Source organism: Equus caballus, chromosome 17, assembly GCF_041296265.1.
Source record: "Equus caballus isolate H_3958 breed thoroughbred chromosome 17, TB-T2T, whole genome shotgun sequence".
Taxonomy (NCBI): Eukaryota; Metazoa; Chordata; class Mammalia; order Perissodactyla; family Equidae; genus Equus; species Equus caballus.
In genome coordinates this window covers 6258358-6273486 of record NC_091700.1, presented here as the reverse complement: position 1 = coordinate 6273486, position 15129 = coordinate 6258358, and positions in this window count along the sequence as shown.

The following is a 15129-nucleotide window of genomic DNA, read 5'->3' as shown; positions in this document are numbered from 1 at the left end:
AGGCCCATAGGATTGTGGTTCCACATGCTGAGGAGGAGAGAGACAATAGGCTTTTAACTAACCACGAAGTGCAACGGTTGGGAGAGTGTCAGAAAGCACCAATGGCAGAAAGGCCCCTTTACTATCAGCCGCGCCCTCCATTGCTGTAGAGGTGGAAGGCACAAAGCACTGCCTCCATAATTCAATGGGAGACAAGCCATAAACTGCCTTGCCTCCAGCTCTTTAGGAAGCTGGGAAAGAACTCGCTTTCCACAGTGCTGTTACAGCATACGAGGAAACTCTCATACAGAGGCAGCTCAAACGCCATTTCTTCCCAGTGCTTAACTGGCCTATTTAGGACTTCCGCTTCTGCCACCATTCCACCTTGCCAACCCGGCTCAGACGAAATGCCTACATCTTCCCCTTAAGCAACGGGGGTGAAGCCCACATGATTGTGCTTCCACATGCTTTCCAGGAGTAGACAATAGGCTTTTTACAAACCGCCATTGTGCACTGGGTCAAAGAGTGTCAGAATGCACCTATGTCAGAAGGGGTCCTTTGCTCTCAGCCGTGCCCTCCATTGCTCTAGAGGTGGAAGGCACAAAGCACTGCCTCCATCCTCCAATTGCAGACAAGCCATAAACTGTCTTGCCTCCAGCTGTTTAGGAAGCTGACAAACAACTCGCTTTCCTCAGTCCTGTTACAGCAGACCGGTTAAATTCTCATGCAAAGGCTGCTCAAATGGCATTTCTTCCCAGCCCTTAACTCGCAGCTTAGGACTCCTGCTTCTGCCGCAATTCCACCTTGCCAAACCGGCTCAGACGAAATGCCCACATCTTCCCCTGAAGCAACTGGGCTGAGTCCCAAATGATTGAGCGTCCACGTGCTTAGGAGGCGATAGACTGCACGCCTTTTTCCAACCACCATTGTGCACTGCTGGAGAGAGTGTCGGAAAGCAGTTATGTCAGAAAGACCCCTTTGCTCTCAGCCCTGCACTTCATTGCTCTAGGCGTGGAATGCACAAGGCACTGGCTCCCCCCCTCAAGGGGCGACAAGCCACAGACCATCTTCCATCCATCACTTTAGGAAGCTGAGCAAGAACTCGCTTTCAACAGTGCTCTTTCTGTGTCCTGGCAACATCTCATACAAAGGCAGCTGATATGCCATTTCTTTTCAGCGCTTAACTCGCAGATTTGGAACTTCTGCTCCTGCCACATTTCCACCTTGCCAACCCGGCTCAGACGAAATGTCTACATCTTCCCCTTCAGCAACTGGGACGAGGCCCAGATGACTGTGCTTCCGCATGCTTAGCAGGAGCAGACAATAGGCTTTTTCAAACCGCCATTGTGCACTGGGTCAGAGAGTGTCAGAATGCACCTATGTCAGAAAGGGCCCTTTGCTCTCAGCCGTGCCCTCCATTGCTCTAGAGGTGGAAGGCACAAAGCACTGCCTCCATCCTTCAATTGGAGACAAGCCAGCAACTGTCCTGCTTCCAGCTATTGAGGAAGCTGGGAAAGCACTCGCATTCCACAGTGCTCTTACAGCGTCCTGGGAACGTCTCATACAAAGGCAGCTGAACACCGTGTCTTTTCAGCCCTTAACTCACCAATCTGCAACATCTGCTTCTGCTGCATTTCCACCTTGCCAACCTGGCTCAGACGAAATGCCTACATCTTCCCCTGAAGCGACTGTGCTGATTCCCAAATGATTGAGCATCCACATGCTTAGGAGGCGATAAACTGCATGCCTTTTTCCAAACACCATTTTACACTGCTTAGAGAGCTTCGGAAAGCAGCTATGTCAGAAAGGCCCCTTTGCTCTCAGCCATGCCCTCCATTGCTCTCGAGGTGGAAGGCACAAGGCACTGGTTCTGGATCCACCCCTCAATGGGAGACAAACCACATCTTGGCCTGCTTCCAGCTCTTTAGGAAGTTCAGAAAAAACTCACTTTCCATAGTGCTCTTACAGCGTCCTGGGAAAATCTCATACAAATGAGGCTGAACGCCGTTTCTTTTCAGCACTTCTCTCGCCAGTCTGGGACATCTGCATCCTGCAAGTTTCCACCTTGCCAACCCGGCTCAGACGAAATGCCTACAACTTCCCCTTGAGCAAAGGGGATGAGGCCCATAGGATTGTGGTTGCACATGCTGAGGAGGAGAGAGACAATAGGCTTTTAAATAACCACGAAGTGCAATGGTTGGGAGAGTGCCAGAAAGCACCAATGGCAGTAACACCCCTTTACTCTCACCCGCGCCCTCCATTGCTGTAGAGGTGGAATGCACAAAGCACTGCCTCCATCCTTCAATGGGAGACAAGCCATAAACTGTCTTGCCTCCAGCTCTTTAGGAAGCTGAGAAAGAACTCGCTTTCCACAGTCCTGTTACAGCAGACCGGGGAACTTCTCATACAAAGGCAGCTCAAATGGCATTTCTTCCCAGCCCTTAACTCGCAGCTTTAGTACTCCTGCTTCTGCCGCAATTCCACCTTGCCAACCCGGCTCAGACGAAATGCCTACATCTTCCCCTTGAGCAATGGGGATGAGGCCCATAGGATTGTGGTTCCACATGCTGAGGAGGAGAGAGACAATAGGCTTTTAACTAACCACGAAGTGCAACGCTTGGGAGAGTGTCAGAAAGCACCAATGGCAGAAAGGCCCCTTTACTATCAGCCGCGCCCTCCATTGCTGTAGAGGTGGAAGGCACAAAGCACTGCCTGCATCCTCCAATTGGAGACAAGCCATAAACTGTCTTGCCTCCAGCTCTTTAGGAAGCTGACAAACAACTCTCTTTCCACAGTCCTGTTACAGCAGACCGGGGAACTTCTCATACAAAGGCAGCTCAAATGGCATTTCTTCCCAGCCCTTAACTCGCAGCTTTAGGACTCCTGCTTCTGCCGCAATTCAACCTTGCCAACCCGGTTCAGACGAAATGCCCACATCTTCCCCTGAAGCAACTGGGCTGAGTCCCAAATGATTGAGCGTCCACGTGCTTAGGTGGCGATAGACTGCACGCCTTTTTCCAACCACCATTGTGCACTGCTGGAGAGAGTGTCGGAAAGCAGCTATGTCAGAAAGACCCCTTTGCTCTCAGCCGTGCCCTTCATTGCTCTAGACGTGGAATGCACAATGCACTGGCTCCCCCCCTCAAGGGGCGACAAGCCACAGACCATCTTCCTTCCATCTCTTTAGGAAGCTGAGCAAGAACTCGCTTTCAACAGTGCTCTTTCTGTGTCCTGGCAACATCTCATACAAAGGCAGCTGAAATGCCATTTCTTTTCAGCACTTAACTCGCAGATTTGGAACCTGTGCTCCTGCCACATTTCCACCTGGCCAACCCGGCTCACACGAAATGTCTACATCTTCCCCTTCAGGAATGGGGACGAGACCCAGATGACAGTGCTTCCGCATGCTTAGCAGGAGCAGACAATAGGCTTTTTAAAAACCGCCATGGTGCACTGGGTCAGAGAGTGGCAGAATGCACCTATGTCAGAAAGGGCCCTTTGCTCTCAGCCGTGCCCTCCATTGCTGTAGAGGTGGAGGGCAAAAAGCACTGCCTCCATCCTTCAATTGGAGACAAGCCAGCAACTGGCCTGCTTCCAGCTCTTTAGGAAGCTGGCAAAGCACTCGCATTCCACAGTGCTCTTACAGCGTCCTGGGAACGTCTCATACAAAGGCAGCTGAACACCGTGTCTGTTCAGCCCTTAACTCACCAATCTGCAACATCTGCTTCTGCCGCATTTCCACCTTGCCAACCCGGATCAGACGAAATGCCTACATCTTCCCCCCAAGCGACTGTGCTGATTCCCAAATGATTCAGCATCCACATGCCTAGGAGGGGATAAACTGCATGCCTTTTTCCAACCAGCATTTTAGACTGCTTAGAGAGCGTAGGAAAGCAGCTATGTCAGAAAGGCCCCTTTGCTCTCAGCCATGCCCTCCATTGCTCTCGAGGTGGAAGGCACAAGGCACTGGTTCTGGATCCACCCCTCAATGGGAGACAAACCACATCTTGGCCTGCTTCCAGCTCTTTTGGAAGTGGAGAAGAAACTCCCTTTCCACAGTGCTCTTACAGCGTCCTGGGAACATCTCATACAAAGAGGCTGAACGCCGTTTCTTTTCAGCACTTCACTCGCCAGTCTGGGACATCTGCATCCCGCACGTTTCCATCTTGCCAAACCGGCTCAGACGAAATGCCTACATCTTCCCCTTGAACAATGGGGATGAGGCCCATAGGATTGTGGTTCCACATGCTGAGGAGGAGAGACAATAGGCTTTTAACTAACCACGAAGTGCAACGGTTGGGAGAGTGTCAGAAAGGACCAATGGCAGAAAGACCCCTTTACTCTCAGCCACGCCCTCCATTGCTGTAGAGGTGGAAGGCACAAAGCACTGTCTCCATCCTTCAATGGGAGACAAGCCATAAACTGTCTTGCCTCCAGCTCTTTAGGAAGCTGGGAAAGAACTCGCTTTCCACAGTGCCGTTACAGCATACGAGGAAACTCTCATACAGAGGCAGCTCAAACGCCATTTCTTCCCAGGGCTTAACTGGCCTCTTTAGGACTTCCGCATCTGCCAAATTTCCACCTTGCCAACCCGGCTCAGACGAAATGTCTACATCTTCCCCTTAAGCAATGGGGGCGAAGCCCACATGATTGTGCTGCCACATGCTTCGCAGGACAGACAATAGGCTTTTTACAAACCGCCATTGTGCACTGGGTCAGAGAGTGTCAGAATGCACCTATGTCAGAAAGGGCCCTTTGCTCTCAGCCGTGCCCTCCATTGCTCTAGAGGTGGAAGGCACAAAGCGCTGCCTCCATCCTTCAATTGGAGACAAGCCATAAACTGTCTTGCCTCCAGCTCTTTTTAAAGCTGACAAACAACTCTCTTTCCACAGTCCTGTTACAGCAGACCGGGTAACTTATCATACAAAGGCAGCTCCAATGGCATTTCTTCCCAGCCCTTAACTGGCAGCTTAGGACTGCTGCTTCCGCCGCATTTCCACCTTGCCAACCCGGCTCAGACGAAATGCCTACATCTTCCCCTGAAGCAACTGGGCTGAGTCCCAAATGATTGAGCGTCCACGTGCTTAGGAGGCGATAGACTGCACGCCTTTTTCCAACCACCATTGTGCACTGCTGGAGAGAGTGTCGGAAAGCAGCTATGTCAGAAAGACCCCTTTGCTCTCAGCCGTGCCCTTCATTGCTCTAGACGTGCAATGCGCAAGGCACTGGATCCCCCCCTCAAGGGGCGACAAGCCACAGACCATCTTCCTTCCATCTCTTTAGGAAGCTGAGCAAGAACTCGCTTTCAACAGTGCTCTTTCTGTGTCCTGGCAACATCTCATACAAAGGCAGCTGATATCCCATTTCTTTTCAGCGCTTAACTCGCAGATTTGGATCTTCTGCTACTGCCACATTTCCAGGTTGCCAACCCGGCTCAGAAATAATGTCTACATCTTCCCCTTCAGCAACGGGGACGTGGCAAAGATGATTGTGCTTCCGCATGCTTAGCAGGAGCAGACAATAGGCTTTTTAAAAACTGCCATTGTGCACTGGGTAAGAGAGTGTCAGAATGCACCTATGTCAGAAAGGGCCCTTTGCTCTCAGCCGTGTTCTCCATTGCTGTAGAGGTGGAGGGCACAAAGCACTGCCTCCATCCTTCAATTGGAGACAAGCCAGCAACTGTCCTGCTTCCAGCTCTTTAGGAAGCTGGGAAAGCACTCGCATTCCACAGTGCTCTTACAGCGTCCTGGGAACGTCTCATACAAAGGCAGCTGAACACCGTGTCTTTTCAGCCCTTAACTCACCAATCTGCAACATCTGCTTCTGCCGCATTTCCACCTTGCCAACCCGGCTCAGTCGAAATGCCTACATCTTCCCCTGAAGCGACTATGCTGATTCCCAAATGATTGAGCATCCACATGCTTAGGAGGCGATAAACTGCATGCATTTTTCCAACCACCATTTTACACTGCTTAGAGAGCGTCGGAAAGCAGCTATGTCAGAAAGGCCCCTGTGCTCTCAGCCATGGCCTCCATTGCTCTCGAGGTGGAAGGTACAAGGCACTGGTTCTGGATCCACCCCTCAATGGGAGACAAAATACATCTTGGCCTGTCTCCAGCTCTTTAGGAAGTGGAGAAAAAACTCCCTTTCCACAGTGCTCTTACAGCGTCCTGGGAACATCTCATAAAAAGGAGGCTGAACGCCGTTTCTTTTCAGCACTTCACTCCCCAGTCTGGGACATCTGCATTCTGCACGTTTCCACCTTGCCAACCAGGCTCAGACGAAATGCCTACATCTTCCCCTTGAACAATGGGGATGAGGCCCATAGGATTGTGGTTCCACATGCTGAGGAGGAGAGAGACAATAGGGTTTTAAGTAACCACGAAGTGCAACGGTTGGGAGAGTGTTAGAAAGCACCAATGGCAGAAAGACCCCTTTACTCTCAGCCGTGCCCTCCATTGCTGTAGAGGTGGAAGGCACAAAGCACTGCCTCCATCCTTCAATGGGAGACAAGCCATAAACTGTCTTGCCTCCAGCTCTTTAGGAATCTGGGAAAGAACTCGCTTTCCACAGTGCCGTTACAGCATACGAGGAAACTCTCATACAGAGGCAGCTCAAACGCCATTTCTTCCCGGTGCTTAACTGGCCGCTTTAGGACTTCCGCTTCTGCCACAGTTCCACCTTGCCAACCCGGCTCAGACGAAATGCCTACATCTTCCCCTTAAGCAACGGGGGCGAAGCCCACATGATTGTGCTGCCACATGCTTCGCAGGACAGACAATAGGCTTTTTACAAACCGCCATTGTGCACTGTGTCAGAGAGTGTCAAAATGCACCTGTGTCAGAAAGGGCCCTTTGCTCTCAGCCGTGCCCTCCATTGCTCTAGAGGTGGAAGGCACAAAGCGCTGCGTCCATCCTTCAATTGGAGACAAGCCATAAACTGTCTTGCCTCCAGCTGTTTTTGAAGCTGACAAACAACTCTCTTTCCACAGTCCTGTTACAGCAGACCGGGGAAGTTCTCATACAATGGCAGCTCAAATGGCATTTCTTCCCAGCCCTTAACTCGCGGCTTTAGTACTCCTGATTCTGCCGCAATTCCACCTTGCCAACCCGGCTCAGACGAAATGCCTACATCTTCCCCTGAAGCAACAGGGCTGAGTCCCAAATGATTGAGCGTCCACGTGCTTAGGAGGCGATAGACTGCACGCCTTTTTCCAACCACCATTGTGCACTGCTGGAGAGAGTGTCGGAAAGCAGCTATGTCAGAAAGACCCCTTTGCTCTCAGCCGTGACCTTCATTGCTCTAGACGTGGAATGCACAATGCACTGGCTCCCCACTTGAGGGGCGACAAGCCACAGACCATCTTCCTTCCATCTCTTTAGGATGCTGAGCAAGAACTCGCTTTCAACAGTGCTCTTTCTGTGTCCTGGCAACATCTCATACAAAGGCAGCTGATATGCCATTTCTTTTCAGCGCTTAACTCGCAGATTTGGAACTTCTGCTCCTGCCACATTTCCAGGTTGCCAACCCGGCTCAGACGAAATGTCTACATCTTCCCCTTCAGCAACGGGGACGAGGCCCAGATGACTGTGCTTCCGCATGCTTAGCAGGAGCAGACAATAGGCTTTTTACAAACCGCCATTGTGCACTGGGTCAGAGAGTGTCAGAATGCACCTATGTCAGAAAGGGCCCTTTCCTCTCAGCCGTGCCCTCCATTGCTCTAGAGGTGGAAGGCACAAAGCACTGCCTCCATCCTTCAATTGGAGACAAGCCAGCAACTGGCCTGCTTCCAGCTCTTTAGGAAGCTGGGAAAGCACTCGCATTCCACAGTGCTCTTACAGCGTCCTGGGAACGTCTCATACAAAGGCAGCTGAACACCGTGTCTTTTACAGCCGTTCACTCACCAATCTGCAACATCTGCTTCTGCCGCATTTCCACCTTGCCAACCCGGCTCAGATGAAATGCCTACATCTTCCCCTGAAGCGACTGTGCTGATTCCCAAATGATTGAGCATCCACATGCTTAGGAGGCGATAAACTGCATGCCTTTTTCCAACCACCATTTTACACTGCTTAGAGAGCGTCGGAAAGCAGCTATGTCAGAAAGGCCACTTTGCTCTCAGCCATGCCCTCCATAGCTCTCGAGAGGGAGGCACAAGGCACTGGTTCTGGATCCACCCCTCAATGGGAGACAAACCACATCTTTGCCTGCTTCCAGCTCTTTAGGAAGTGGAGAAAAAACTCCCTTTCCACAGTGCTCTTACAGCGTCCTGGGAACATCTCATACAAAGGAGGCTGAACGCCGTTTCTTTTCAGCACTTCACTCGCCAGTCTGGGACATCTGCATCCTGCACGTTTCCACCTTGCCAACCCGTATCAGACGAAATGCCTACGTCTTCCCCTTGAGCAATGGGGATGAGGCCCATAGGATTGTGGTTGCACATGCTGAGGAGGAGAGAGACAATAGGCTTTTAACTAACCACGAAGTGCAACGGTTGGGAGAGTGTCAGAAAGCACCAATGGCATAAAGGCCCCTTTACTATCAGCCGCGCCCTCCATTGCTGTAGAGGCGGAATGCACAAAGCACTGCCTCCATAATTCAATGGGAGACAAGCCATAAACTGTCTTGCCTCCAGCTCTTTAGGAAGCTGGGAAAGAACTAGGTTTCCACAGTGCTTTTACAGCATACGAGGAAACTCTCATACAGAGGCAGCTCAAACGCCATTTCTTCCCAGTGCTTAACTGGCCTCTTTAGGACTTCTGCTTCTGCCACAGTTCCACCTTGCCAACCCGGCTCAGACGAAATGCCTACATCTTCCCCTTAAGCAACGGGGGTGAAGTCCACATGATTGTGCTTCCACATGCTTTCCAGGAGTAGAAAATAGGCTTTTTACAAACCGCCATTGTGCACTGGGTCAAAGAGTGTCAGAATGCACCTATGTCAGAAGGGGTCCTTTGCTCTCAGCCATGCCCTCCATTGCTCTAGAGGTGGAAGGCACAAAGCACTGCCTCCATCCTCCAATTGGAGACAAGCCATAAACTGTCTTGCCTCCAGCTCTTTAGGAAGCTGACAAACAACTCGCTTTCCACAGTCCTGTTACAGCAGACCGGTTAAATTCTCAAACAAAGGCTGCTCAAATGGCATTTCTTCCCAGCCATTAACTCGGAGCTTAGGACTCCTGCTTCTGCCGCAATTCCACCTTGCCAACCCGGCTCAGACGAAATGCCTACATCTTCCCCTGAAGCAACTGGGCTGAGTCCCAAATGATTGAGCGTCCACGTGCTTAGGAGGCGATAGACTGCACGCCTTTTTCCAACCACAATTGTGCACTGCTGGAGAGAGTGTCGGAAAGCAGTTATGTCAGAAAGACCCCTTTGCTCTCAGCCCTGCCCTTCATTGCTCTAGGCGTGGAATGCACAAGGCACTGGCTCCCCCCCTCAGGGGGCGACAAGCCACAGACCATCTTCCATCCATCTCTTTAGGAAGCTGAGCAAGAACTCGCTTTCAGCAGTGCTCTTTCTGTGTCCTGGCAACATCTCATACAAAGGCAGCTGATATGCCATTTCTTTTCAGTGCTTAACTCGCAGATTTGGAACTTCTGCTCCTGCCACATTTGCACCTTGTCAACCCGGCTCAGACGAAATGTCTACATCTTCCCATTCAGCAACGGGGATGATGCACAGATGACTGTGCTTCCGCATGCTTAGCAGGAGCAGACAATAGGCTTTTTACAAACCGCCATTGTGCACTGGGTCAGAGAGTGTCAGAATGCACCTATGTCAGAAAGGGCCCTTTGCTCTCAGCCGTGCCCTCCATTGCTCTAGATGTGGAAGGCACAAAGCACTGCCTCCATCCTTCAATTGGAGACAAGCCAGCAACTGTCCTGCTTCAAGCTCTTTAGGAAGCTGGGAAAGCACTCGCATTCCACAGTGCTCTTGCAGCATCCTGGGAAGGTCTCATACAAAGGAAGGTGAAAACCGTGTCTTTTCAGCCCTTAACTCACCAATCTGCAACATCTGCTTCTGCCACCTTTCCACCTTGCCAACCCGGCTCAGACGATATGCCTACATCTTTCCCTCAAGCGACTGCGCTGATTCCCAAATGATTGAGCATCCACATGCTTAGGAGGCGATAAACTGCATGCCTTTTTCCAACCATTTGACACTGCTTAGAGAGCGTCGGAAAGCAGCTATGTCAGAAAGGCCCCTTTGCTCTCAGCCATGCCCTCCATTGCTCTCGAGGTGGAAGGCACAAGGCACTGGTTCTAGATCCACCCCTCAATGGGAAACAAACCACATCTTGGCCTGCTTCCTGCTCTTTAGGAAGTGGAGAAGAATCTCCCTTTCCACAGTGCTCTTACAGCGTCCTGGGACCATCTCATACAAAGGAGGCTGAACGCCATTTCTTTTCAGCACTTCACTCCCCAGTCTGGGACATCTGCATCCTGCACGTTTCCACCTTGCCAACACGGCTCAGACGAAATGCCTACATCTTCCCCTTGAGCAAGGAGGATGAGGCCCATAGGAATGTGGTTCCACATGCTGAGGAGGAGAGAGACAATAGGCTTTTAACTAACCACGAAGTGCAACGCATGGGAGAGTGTCAGAAAGCACCAATGGCAGAAAGACCCCTTTACTCTCAGCCGCGCCCTCCATTGCTGTAGAGTTGGAAGGCACAAAGCACTGCCTCCGTCCTTCAATGGGAGACAACTCATAAACTGTCTTGCCTCCAGATCTTTAAGAAGCTGGGAAAGAACTCGCTATCCACAGCGCAGTTACAGCGTACGAAGAAACACTCATACAGAGGCAGCTCAAACGCCATTTCTACCCAGTGCTTAACTGTCCGCTTTATGACTTCCGCTTCTGCCACAGTTCCACCTTGCCAACCCAGCTCAGACGAAATGCCTACATCTTCCCCTTAAGCAACGGGGGCGAAGCCCACATGATTGTGCTGCCACATGCTTAGCAGGAGCAGACAATAGGCTTTTTACAAACCGCCATTGTGCACTGGGTCAGACAGTGTCAGAATGCACCTATGTCAGAAAGGGCCCTTTGCTCTCAGCCGTGCATTCCATTGCTCTAGAGGTGGAAGGCACAAAGCACTGCCTCCATCCTTCAATGGGAGACAAGCCATAAACTGTCTTGCCTCCAGCTCTTTAGGAAGCTGACAAACAACTCGCTTTCCACAGTCCTGTTACAGCAGACCGGGGAAATTCTCATACAAAGGCAGCTCAAATGGCATTTCTTCCCAGCCCTTAACTCTCAGCTTTAGTACTCCTGCTTCTGTCACAATTTCACCTTGCCAACCCGGCTCAGACCAAATGCCTACATCTTCCCCTGAAGCAACTGGGCTGAGTCCCAAATGATTGAGCGTCCACGTGCTTAGGAGGCGATGGACTGCACTCCACTTTCCAGCCACCATTGTGCACTGCTGGAGTGAGTGTCGGAAAGCAGCTATGTCAGGAAGACCCCTTTGCTCTCACCTGTGCCCTTCATTGCTCTAGACGTGGAATGCACAATGCACTGGCTGCCCCACTCAAGGGGCGACAAGCCACAGACCATCTTCCTTCCATCTCTTTAGGAAGCTGAGCAAGAACTCGCTTTCAACAGTGCTCTTTCTGTGTCCTGGCAACATCTCATACAAAGGCAGCTGATATGCCTTTTCTTTTCAGCGCTTAACTCGCAGATTTGGAACTTCTGCTGATTCCCAAATGATTGAGCACCCACATGCTTAGGAGGCGATAAACTGCATGCCTTTTTCCAACCACCATTTGACACTGCTTAGAGAGCGTCGGAAAGCAGCTATGTCAGAAAGGCCCCTTTGCTCTCAGCCATGCCCTCCATTGCTCTCGAGGTGGAAGGCACAAGGCACTGGTTCTGGATCCACCCCTCAATGGGAGACAAACCGCATCTTGGCCTGCTTCCAGCTCTTTAGGAATTGGAGAAAAATCTCCCTTTCCACAGTGCTCTCACAGCGTCCTGGGAACATCTCATACAAAGGAGGCTGAACGCCATTTCTTTTCAGCACTTCACTCGCCAGTCTGGGACATCTGCATCCTGCATGTTTCCACCTTGCCAACACGGCTCAGACGAAATGCCTACATCTTCCCCTTGAGCAATGGGGATGAGGCCCATAGGATTGTGGTTCCACATGCTGAGGAGGAAGAGACAATAGGCTTTTAACTAACCACGAAGTGCAATGGTTGGGAGAGTGCCAGAAAGCACCAATGGCAGTAACACCCCTTTACTCTCAGCCACGCCCTCCATTGCTGTAGAGGTGGAAGGCACAAAGCACTGCCTCCATCCTTCAATGGGAGACAAGCCATAAACTGTCTTGCCTCCAGCTCTTTAGGAAGCTGAGAAAGAACTCGCTTTCCACAGTGCTGTTACAGCATACGAGGAAACTCTCATGCAGAGGCAGCTCAAACGCCATTTCTTCCCAGTGCTTATCTGGCCGCTTTAGGACTTCCGCTTCTGCCAAAGTTCCACCTTGCCAAGCCGGCTCAGACGAAATGCCTACATCTTCCCCTTAAGCAACCGGGGCGAAGCCCACATGATTGTGCTGCCACATGCTTAGCAGGAGCAGACAATAGGCTTTTTACAAACCGCCATTGTGCACTGGGTCAGAGAGTGTCAGAATGCACCTATGTCAGAAAGGGCCCTTTGCTCTCAGCCGTGCCCTCCATTGCTTTAGAGGTGGAAGGCACATGGCACTGCCTCCATCCTTCAATTGGAGACAAGCCATAAACTGTCTTTCCTCCAGCTCTTTAGGAAGCTGACAAACAACTCGCTTTCCACAGTCCTGTTACAGCAGACCGGGGAACTTCTCATACAAAGGCAGCTCAAAAGCCATTTCTTCCCAGCCCTTAACTCGCAGCTGTAGGACTCCTTCTTCTGCCGCAATTCCACCTTGCCAACCAGACTCAGACGAAATGCCTACATCTTCCCCTGAAGCAACTGGGCTGAGTCCCAAATGATTGAGCGTCCACGTGCTTAGGAGGCGATAGACTGCACGCCATTTTCCAACCACCATTGTGCACTGCTGGAGAGAGTGTCGGAAAGCAGATATGTCAGAAAGACCCCTTTGCTCTCAGCCGTGCCCTTCATTGCTCTAGACGTGGAATGCACAATGCACTGGCTCCCCCCTCAAGGGGCGACAAGCCACAGACCATCTTCCTTCCATCTCTTTAGGAAGCTGAGCAAGAACTCGCTTTCAACAGTGCTCTTTCTGTGTCCTGGCAACATCGCATACAAAGGCAGCTGATATGCCATTTCTTTTCAGCGCTTAACTCGCAGATTTGGAACTTCTGCTCCTGCCACATTTCCACCTGGCCAATCCGGCTCAGACGAAATGTCTACATCTTCCCCTTCAGCAACGGGGACGAGGCCCACATGACTGTGCTTCCGCATGCTTAGCAGGAGCAGACAATAGGCTTTTTACAAACCGCCATTGTGCACTGTGTCAGAGAGTGTCAGAATGCACCTATCTCAGAAAGGGCCCTTTGCTCTCAGCCGTGCCCTCCATTGCTCTAGAGGTGGAAGGCACAAAGCACTGCCTCCCTCCTTCAATTGGAGACAAGCCAGCAACTGGCCTGCTTCCAGCTCTTTAGGAAGCTGGGAAAGCACTCGCATTCCACAGTGCTCTTACAGCGTCCTGGGAACGTCTCATACAAAGGCAGCTGAACACCGTGTCTTTTCAGCCCTTAACTCACCAATCACCAACATCTGCTTCTGCCGCATTTCCACCTTGCCTACCCGGCTCAGAAGAAATGCCTACATCTTCCCCTGAAGCGACTGTGCTGATTCCCAAATGATTGAGCATCCACATGCTTAGGAGGCGATAAACTGCATGCCTTTTTCCAACCACCATTTTACACTGCTTAGAGAGCGTCGGAAAGCAGCTATGTCAGAAAGGCCCCTTTGCTCTCAACCAGGCCCTCCATTGCTCTCGAGGTGGAAGGCACAAGACACTGGTTCTGGATCCACCCCTCAATGGGAGACAAACCACATCTTGTCCTGCTTCCAGCTCTTTAGGAATTGGAGAAAAATCTCCCTTTCCACAGTGCTCTTACAGCGTCCTGGGAACATGTCATACAAAGGAGGCTGAACGCCGTTTCTTTTCAGCACTTCACTCGCCAGCCTGGGACATCTGCATCCTGCACGTTTCCACCTTGCCAACCCGGCTCAGACGAAATGCCTACATCTTCCCCTTGAGCAATGGGGATGAGGCCCATAGGATTGTGGTTCCACATGCTGAGGAGGAGAGAGGCAATAGGCTTTTAACTAACCACGAAGTGCAACGGTTGGGAGAGTGTCAGAAGGCACCAATGGCAGAAACACCCCTTTACTCTCCGCCGCGCCCTCCATTGCTGTAGAGGTGGAAGGCACAAAGCACTGCCTCCATCCTTCAATGTGAGACAAGCCATAAACTGTCTTGCCTCCTGCTCTTTAGGAAGCTGACAAACAACTCGCTTTCCACAGTCCTGTTACAGCAGACCGTTGAACTTCTCATACAAAGGCAGCTCAAATGGCATTTCTTCCCAGCCCTTAACTCGCAGCTTAGGACTCCTGCTTCTGCCGCAATTCCACCTTGCCAACCCGGCTCAGACGAAATGCCTACATCTTCCCCTGAAGCAACTGGGCTGAGTCCCAAATGATTGAGCGTCCACGGGCTTAGGAGGCGATAGACTGCACGCCTTTTTCCAACCACCATTGTGCACTGCTGGAGAGAGTGTCGGAAAGCAGTTATGTCAGAAAGACCCCTTTGCTCTCAGCCCTGCCCTTCATTGCTCTAGACGTGGAATGCACAAGGCACTGGCTCACCCCCTCAGGGGGCGACAAGCCACAGACCATCTTCCTTCCATCTCTTTGGGAAGCTGAGCAAGAACTCGCTTTCAACAGTGCTCTTTCTGTGTCCTGGCAACATCTCATACAAAGGCAGCTGATATGCCATTTCTTTTCAGCGCTTAACTCGCAGATTTGGAACTTCTGCTCCTGCCACATTTCCACCTTGTCCACCCGGCTCAGACGAAATGTCTACATCTTCCCCTTCAGCAACGGGGATGATGCACAGATGACTGTGCTTCCGCATGCTTAGCAGGAGCAGACAATAGGCTTTTTACAAACCGCCATTGTGCACTGGGTCAGAGAG